We start from the raw sequence: 8,775 nt of genomic DNA, 5'->3' as shown, positions 1-8,775 counted from the left end.
GCGGACCTCTATTCTGCCTCTCTTGGGAACGATTAACGGGACCCGGTGGCTATCAGGTCCACCGGACACACTAATTGGCTCCCGCTGTGTCCAATCACAGCAGGTGCAGGTCACCAGCGGCGTGCATGCATGCCCCAGACCCAGTGCCGGGACAAGGTCACCTAGAGCCCAGGGCAAACGTGCCAAATTTCGTGCCAGGGCAAATGCAAAAATGTCCCCCAGCCAGCCCTACTAGTACAAATCCCCCTCCCAAAAAATATGTCCCCTCTTAGCACAAACCTCTTACCCACCACTATATTACCTTTGCTAGCACAAACCCACAAATCCCCTATCCTAGTACAAATCCTCTTCCCCCATCTCCCCTCTCAGCACAAACCCCCCAAAATCACCACTCCTAGCATACCTCCCTAAATTTCCCCTTCTAGAACAATTCTTACTTCCTGCAGCCCCCCCCCTCCTAACACAAATCCCCCCCACAAATATTTTTGTGGTGCCCCTGAACCTCACATGATACCACAGTGCCCAAGGCAGCCACCACTCTTGCCCACCCCTTGTCCCGGCTCTGCCAGACCCAGAAAGCAGAATGACGTGCCTGTACTTGATTCTGCACACAGCAGCCGCCCCGCAGTAATTGTAATGATTAAGCACAAGATGTATGTGTGAAACGCGTCTACGAGACTTCATGTTGGTGTCTTTGGTGTCATCGCTTGCAACATTTTGGAATTAAAGGTATTTGAAACTTATTGGAATCCCTGGATTTGTGGCTATTTCTTTTTCTACACCGCAGTAAATGTACGTGGGGCGGTCAGCAGGGGGTTTACCTAAGCACTAGGCACGTTTAGCACTTTAGCATTTATTAATTTCAATGGACAGCATAAATTAAAATTCTGGCCAAAGAAATAAATAAAAGCCCAAACACCAAACTCTGCTAAACTGGCCTAAACTGATTTGAAGAAATGCAGTTTAGGTGAGTTTTAGTGCCGGTTCACATTTCTGCGATGCGGGAATGCTTTGAATATGCAGCGTGTTCCCGCATCGCATCCCCACCCCTGACAGTTCGCACTGCCATATTCAATACGCTGGGGGTGTCAATTAACAGTTAACAACACCCCCAGATCAGATCGCATATCGCAGTGCAATCTGAAAGTTCGCACAGAATGGGATCGCACTAGTGTGAACCACCATGCGATCCGATTCTGCTGCGTACCAAAAAAAGGGTCCTGTGCGTGTTCACATTTGTGCGATGCGGGAATGCTATGAATATACTGCGTGTTCCCGCGTCGCATCCGCACCCCTGGCAGTTCACACTGCCATATGCGATATGCTGGGGGTGTCAATTAAGAGTTAACGACACCCCCAGATCAGATCGCATATCGCAGTGCGATCTGAAAGTTCGCACAGAATCGGATCTCACTAGTGTGAACCACCATGCGATCCGATTCTGCTGTGGACCAAAAAAAGGGTCGTGTGCGTGTTTTAGTGCGATTGCGGTGCAAATTCAGAAATACAAACTGTATGGCTGAATTTGCACCGCACAGAGATTGCATGTAATTTTAGGAGCAGTGCACTTCGACTTACATGAGATCTCTGTTATTGCACAAATGTGAACCGGCACTTAAAGCGGAGTTCCGGGCACAAAAACAGTTTTTCAATAAACATACCCCCGGGACAGTCAGGGCTAGTACATTGCACAATGGCTAGCCTCTGATCTGTCCCGCTTCGCACTTACCTGCAAGAAGAAATACTCACTTATAAAATTTCTTCTACAGCATTGCCATCTCTGTTGTGGGCAGCTGAAGCCGGCGTCTTTTTCTCCCAGACCGGCCCCTCTCGTCACTTCCGGTGCGGCGCCGCATTCCTCCACAGCTTCTGGGCATGCCCAGAAGCTGTTTAGCAGGGAATGCGGCGTCGCCCCGGAAGTGACGAGCGGGGCCGGTGCCGTCGCATTGATTCCTGGGAGCGATGACGTTCATCTCCCAGGAATCATCGCAAAGAGGAAGTGACGGCGGAGCCGTGGCACAGAGGGAGGAAGTGGAGTATAGGTGAGTATTTTCTATCTACAATTACAAGGTGAGTAAAAAAAAAAATATATACCTAACTATCCAATTCCTTTTCAGGTGAAGAAGAGCCAGCGGATGGGCACAAAATCGATTAGGTCGATTTTGTGCCCGGAACTCTGCTTTAACGCTGATTTTCATATGTTAGGAGAAACAGCGTTTACAAGGAACCAGTGTGCATGAGGCCTTCATCTGACCCTTTGGGGATGGTAATGCACAATTCTTTCCTCGTTAGCATATTTATATGATGTTTGCACAGCAACGTACAATGCTAATGTATGTATACACAGTATAAAAGTTTAAAGAGCTCCAAGTGAAATGAAAGCTTTAGCTTTGCTTTGGAGTACATGCTGCATACTTTGCTACTGTAAAAAATAAAAGTAATGATTACTCAGTACAATAAAGTACACTTATTTATTTTCAACAATCCTGTAGTTACATTTTAAACAGAACTGCTGGACTGTACTGGTTTCAGCCAGCGCTTATCAACATTTTTAGACAGTTTAGAATAACTCACTCATCTGAAGGTGCATTTAAACTTTAGTGAACAAAAATACATGTTTATATTACTGTGTAAAAGTTTCATATTTTATATTTCTTTATACCAGTGACAGTAACAAGTGAGAAAGCATTCAATGTCAGTCCTCAGCAATGTAACAAGTCACGCCTCTAGGTGAAGGCATATGCTTGTGAACTGGCACAGTATTTTTTTTTTAATATAATATATATATATATATATATATACAGGGCTTTTTTTCTCAGAGAAAAGGTGCAGGAACTCCCCTTTCTAAGTTACTTTGTGTCTCCGCCCTCTACCCACCTTTGAACACTAACCCTTGGTTCCACCTCTGAGCACCGACACTTGGATCCACCCCCTACCCAGCTTCCAGTGCAGCCCCTTTTAGAGAATATAAAGCCAAGTATAATTTTGTAGTGGAATGTATGGAATTTGGTTATGATAACAAGAAATGCAATAAAATTGATCCCCCACAGCCAACGGCAATATACCCCCCCAGCAGCAATAGACCCCCAGCAGCAGCAAAAGATCTCCCAGCAGCCAGCATCAATAGACTCTCTAGCAGCCAGTAACAGTAGAGCCCCTCCCCAAACAGTAGATCCCTTCCAGCAACAATTAACCCACAGTATCAAAAGATCCTCCACCAGCAACAATAGATTGCCATCCAAAAATAGAACCCCTCCAGCGTCAATAGATCCAGCATCAGTAGACCCTTGCCATGGCATACATTCAGTGCTAGAGGTGTCGGAATTGCGTTCCCCCGCGTTCCCGCTGAAAAAAAGCCCTGTGTATATATATATATATATATATATATATATAATATAAAGATATTTTAATATTTAGATTCCGCCATTGCAGTGTTCTCGCTTTAAAATGTGTCACTATTTCTGGCCATTGTTCTTGACTGATGGTGTCCAAATTTTTTAATTTAAAAAATTTCTGTATAAAAAAAAACAACAGCAAAGAATTAATCTTAGCTTAACCACTTCTGGACCGGAAGATTTCCCCCCTTAATGACAAAGGACATATTTTGCGATTTGTCACTGCGTTACTTTAACGGACAATTGCGCTGTTGTGCGACACTGTTCCAGAATAAAATTGATGTCCTTTTTTAGGACATCAATTAGAGCTTTCTTTTGGTGGCATTTTATCACCTCGGCAATTTTTATTTTTTGCGCTATAAACATAAAAAGAGCGACAATTCTGAAAAAAAAAAAAAAAAAAAAATATTTTTCACTTTCTGCTATATAACATTCCCAGAAAAAAATTTACAAATCAAAATTTTTTAACATTTTAGGCCAATTTGTTTTCTGCTACATATTTTTGGTATATGGTAAATCGCAATAAACTTATTTTGATTGGTTTGTGCAAAAGTTATAACTACAGGAAAGATTTATTTCATTTTTATTGTTTTTTTTTTTTTTTACTAGTAATGGCAGCGATCTGCGATTTTTAGCAGGACTGCAACATTGCGGCGGGCAGATTGGGCCCCTAACTAACAGTTTTAAACACTTTTGAGGGGACCAGTGACATTACTACAGTAATCAGTGATAAACATATGCACTGTTACTGTAATAATGACACTGGCAGGGAAGGGGTTAACACTGTGGGTGATCAAGGGGTTAAATGTGTACCTAGGGGCGTGTTTCTAACTATATGGGGGTTGGGCTTGTGAAATGATCACAGTGACCTGTGTTCCTTCATAGAAGGATCACATGAGCTCTGTGATCATTTTAGAGAGAAGAACGATCAGCTCTGTTTACAACAGCTGACCGTCCTTCTCTCTCAGCGGGGAAAGATCGTGGGTGTCAGGCAGCAATTGGAGTCACCTGCCACATGCTTCAGAGTCCCCGCTGCCGAGTGGGAGCAGGAGCGCGCTGGCGGCAGTGCGCGCTTGCCCTCTAGCTGCAGGCGTACGACCGACGTAGACCTACGCCATTTCGTGCAGGAGGGCCGCCCTGCTGCAGTAAATCAACGGCGGGCGGTCCGGAAGGGGTTAAAAGAGAAGTATAGGAATGTTTTATTTTTTCTTGAATCATAATTACCTAGGTGGATGTCCCCCGCCGGCTCTAAAACTGAGAACCGAGCGATCAAACACCGCTGACCGTGTGGTTCTCAGTGCTCCATGAGCAGAGAGATGCTGACTGTCAGTCACCGGCTCTCTGCTCTGCCCCCCAGGCTCATTGGAGTGCTGGGCTGTGGAGGCTGAGCCAGGTGCCAGTCTAGGCATGTGTGTGTTGGTGGATCTTGACCATATAGTCAAGATCTTGCCTGAGTCTGGACCGGCTCTGTGACATCAGCCAACAGTGGGCTTCAGCCTGCTATCTGTTGAAAATGGGTCACAGAGTGCAGAACGAGCTGCACTCCTGTGATGCACAGGAGAAATACAGCCAAATGAGCTATAGATGTTTTTCTCCTTTAATGATGACATTTTTTGCAGGAAACATTATTAATGTCTGTAGTGCAGGGCATCTCTTTTGAACACTGTTGATGAGAGCCCTGTGGACAGGGCCATGCTTATAATTAGGCAAACTAAGGCACAGATTGTGCTGCAGGGCGATTGCACAGATTGACGCAGTGTGGCCCAGCCGCCTGTATTTTCTCAATCAATGACTCTTGTCTTGTCAATATCCACCTCCAAAGCAGCCCTGCCTATAGATACTGATGCGTTGGTGACTAGTGATGGACGAACATCGGCCGGGGTGGTTCGTGAACGCCAGCCGCAAATTTTCTCAAAAGTCCGCAAACCGCGAGTTCGCAGCGGGCCCCATTGACTTTAATGGGAGGCGAACTTTAAAAACCTTTAGGTCATATTTGCAGCCACAAAAGATGTACTAGCTGTGCACAAATAGTCCCAGCACATGGACAATGTCATAACAGAATTATTGCAATTGAAAAAGTTGCCCTAATTTTTTTTTTTTACAGCAATAAATATATATATTTTTTTCATAAATCAGCCAGAACTGACAGCAGCCGGTAAATACATTATCTAATACATATAGGGTCCATTCACACATCTGTAAATGGGTCCGCATCCATTCCGGAACCTTTACAGACCCATTGTTTTTCATTTCCAGTCTGAAAAATTAGGCATTCACAGGATAAAGAAGTAAGTGTCGGCCATTCCAGACCCTAAAAATTAACCCACATGCGTTTACCTGACAGCTAAGAACGTAGTATTCTGTGGCTGAAGGTACATTAGGCATTCACAGGTAACAGAAGTAAGTGTCGGCCATAAAAGGCACCAAAAAATAGCCCACATGGGTTTACCTGACAGCTAAGAATGTGTAATGCTCCTGCGTTTTTAGTATAGGGTGGATTTGCAGCTGCAAAATCTCCACTCAGTAGTCATGTAGAGATGTGTTGAATACCAGATCCAACTCTCCAGGACTCATCACCGTGGGCCTGTCAGCTTCAACATACAGATATATACACACTCAATGAGATGTTCCTGGAGTGATAGTATGTATATGATAGTATGAAGGTGATGTGCTGAAGGGACAGGTGTGAACAGTGACAAGGATGGTAATCACTTGATAGGTTTGTATAGGAGAGTTCAAGATGGTATTAGGAATGCAGATAGGTTAGTATCAAGTATGCTAGCAGGTGGTGAGGACAGCAGATGACAAATACAGGATAGACTAACCCAGTGCAAGGATAGATAGTAGTAGACAGGAAAGCTAGCAATCTATGCAGCAGTGCAGATGATAGATGGTAGTAGGCTGAAGAGCTAGCAATCTATGTAACAGTGCAGATGATAGGATAGTATAGATAGGTAGTAACAGTCCTTAATGTGCATAGGTAGATAGTGCAATAAGGTTATGGAGGGTTCCCCTGCGGGGTACTTATCACTTGAAATGTTAGTAGTTAGAGAAGTCCAGTAGATGAGGAATGATCCGGTAGTGAGATACAGGGATCAGTAGCGAGGTTCCGGTCTGCTCCAGGTAAAGGGAATAGCTGGAGGTTCCGATCGAGAGACAGGCTTGAAAGCATGTGGGTAACAAGGCAGGTTGAACGAACAATGTGAGTGAGACCGCCGGCGGTTGAAATAGCCGCTCTGCGGCGCTCAGCAGTGACATCATCGTTCTTAAAGGTATATGCGTACCACCTGAAGAGAAAGGTGGGACGCATTACAGAGGAAAGTGGTGATTAAGGGTACCGGAGGTACCAGAATCTTACAGAATGTTGTATTCTGTGGCTGAAGGTACATTAGGCATTCACAGGATACAGAAGTAAGTGTCACCCATTCCAGGTCCCAAACATTCGCTCACATGGGTTTACCTGACAGCTAAGTAGGTAGTATTCTGTGGCTGAAGGTACATTAGGCATTCACACAGTGTCGGCCTGTATAGGCTGCAAAAACTAGCTCACATTGAACTTTGAACTGACAGCAAAAAACTTAGTTTTTGATGGCTAGAGGTATGGTAGGTGTTCACAGTACACAGAACCGTAAGTGTCGGCCTATATAGGCTCCAAAAATTAGCTCACATGGGTTGAACTGAAAGCAAAAAACGTAGTATTTGGAGGCTGGATGTACATTAGGCATTCACAGAAAAAAAATTGTCGGCCCTGAAAGTCCCCTAAAATTTGCCATTCAATGGACATGAAATGCCTTTTATGCCGCTGTATGTAGCGAAGCCAAGGACCAGGAATTATTGTGGGTGGAGGAATTTCAATGAAACCTGGTCTACTGGTCACATGTGTTGAATTACTCAGAGATCCATGCCTCATTCATTTTTATAAATGTGAGGTAGTCTACACCGTCATGAGCTAGGCGAGTGCGCTTATCGGTCACGATCCCCCCTGCTGCACTGAACTTCCTTTCGGACAGGACACTGGACGGGGGGCAAGCCAACATTTCCATTGCAAATTGTTCAAAGCTCTGGCCAGAGGTCAAGCCTGCCCACCCAGTAATCCAGGGGTTCCAGGCGTTAACCCGATGTAGTCGGACACCTGTCGGTCTAGGCGTTCCCTCATCCTGGATCCGGATGGTTCGGCTGAAAGAAGGATCTCATATCTGAAGTGACCAAGACATCTTACAACCGCCCTCTTCTTGCAGGCGCTGTTGGATTGCTACCCGCAACTGTCTCTCTGTGACTGGACATTCCTCCTCCAGCGCACGGAATAGCAGAATGCAGCATTTCCCTCAGCAAGGCCTGGAAGTGCTGCATTCTGACCGCCCTCTGTGATTGTGGTAACATTTCCACCATTTTGTGTTTGTACCGGGGGTCTAAGTACGTTGCCGCCCACTACTGGTCCTTGGCCTTTATGCGTTTTATACGGGGGTCCCCCTTAAAACACTGCAGCATGTAGGCCCCCATTCCCACTAAACTGGAAGCGGTATAGCGGCCTGCTTCCAGCTAATCAGCCAGGATAATGTCGTCCTCGTTCTCCTCCCCCTCCCCCCATCCACGGATAACACCAGGGATCCCAGAAAGGTTTAAAACATGCTCTTCTTGCTCCTCCTCATCCCCCCCAGCACCATCCTCCTCCTCTGACTCCTCTTCAGACTCCTGCTGTTGATTTGTCTCAGATGGAGTAACACCCCCTGGGAATTCATCTAACATTGCGACTTCCTGATCTTCGTGCTCCGGCTCCTCGACGGCTTGATCAATGACACGACGCAATGCATGCTCCAGAAAGAAGGCATAAGAAGTGCCACTTATGGCACCCTAACCGTGACTGACCAGTTTGGTGATCTCATAGAATGGCCGCAGAAGTCTGCATGCGTCCCGCATGAGCAGCCACATGAGAACCTGTCCTGCCGCCGAGTTCGAACAGGTAGTCATTAACTGCAAGCTTCTGCTGGAGCAGCCTATCAAGCATATGCAACGTTAAGTTCCATCGCGTTGGGCAGTCACAAATAAGACGCCCGAGGGGCAGGTTGTGTCGCCGCTGAGTCTCAGCAAGGCGAGCCATGACTGTGTAAGATCTTCGGAAATGGCGCGGGATTTTCCTGGCCTGCCCCAATATGTCCTGGACCCCAGGGTATTTGGCAACGAATCGCTGCACCACCAAGTTCAGGACGTGTGCCATGCATGGCACGTGTATTATTTTGCCCTGTTTCAGCGCACTGAGCAGATTGGCACCGTTGTCGCATACCACTTTACCAACTGACAAATTCAGCGGTGTCAGCCACTGATCTGCCTGTGAACGCAAAGCTGAAATGAGTGCAGGACCAGTGTGGCTCTTGGCTTCCAG

The sequence above is a fragment of the Pelophylax lessonae genome (assembly GCF_965119305.1).
Source record: "Pelophylax lessonae genome assembly, chromosome: 8".
Classification (NCBI taxonomy): Eukaryota; Metazoa; Chordata; class Amphibia; order Anura; family Ranidae; genus Pelophylax; species Pelophylax lessonae.
The sequence above is the reverse complement of the archived record's forward strand: the minus strand, read 5'-3'. Positions refer to the sequence as shown.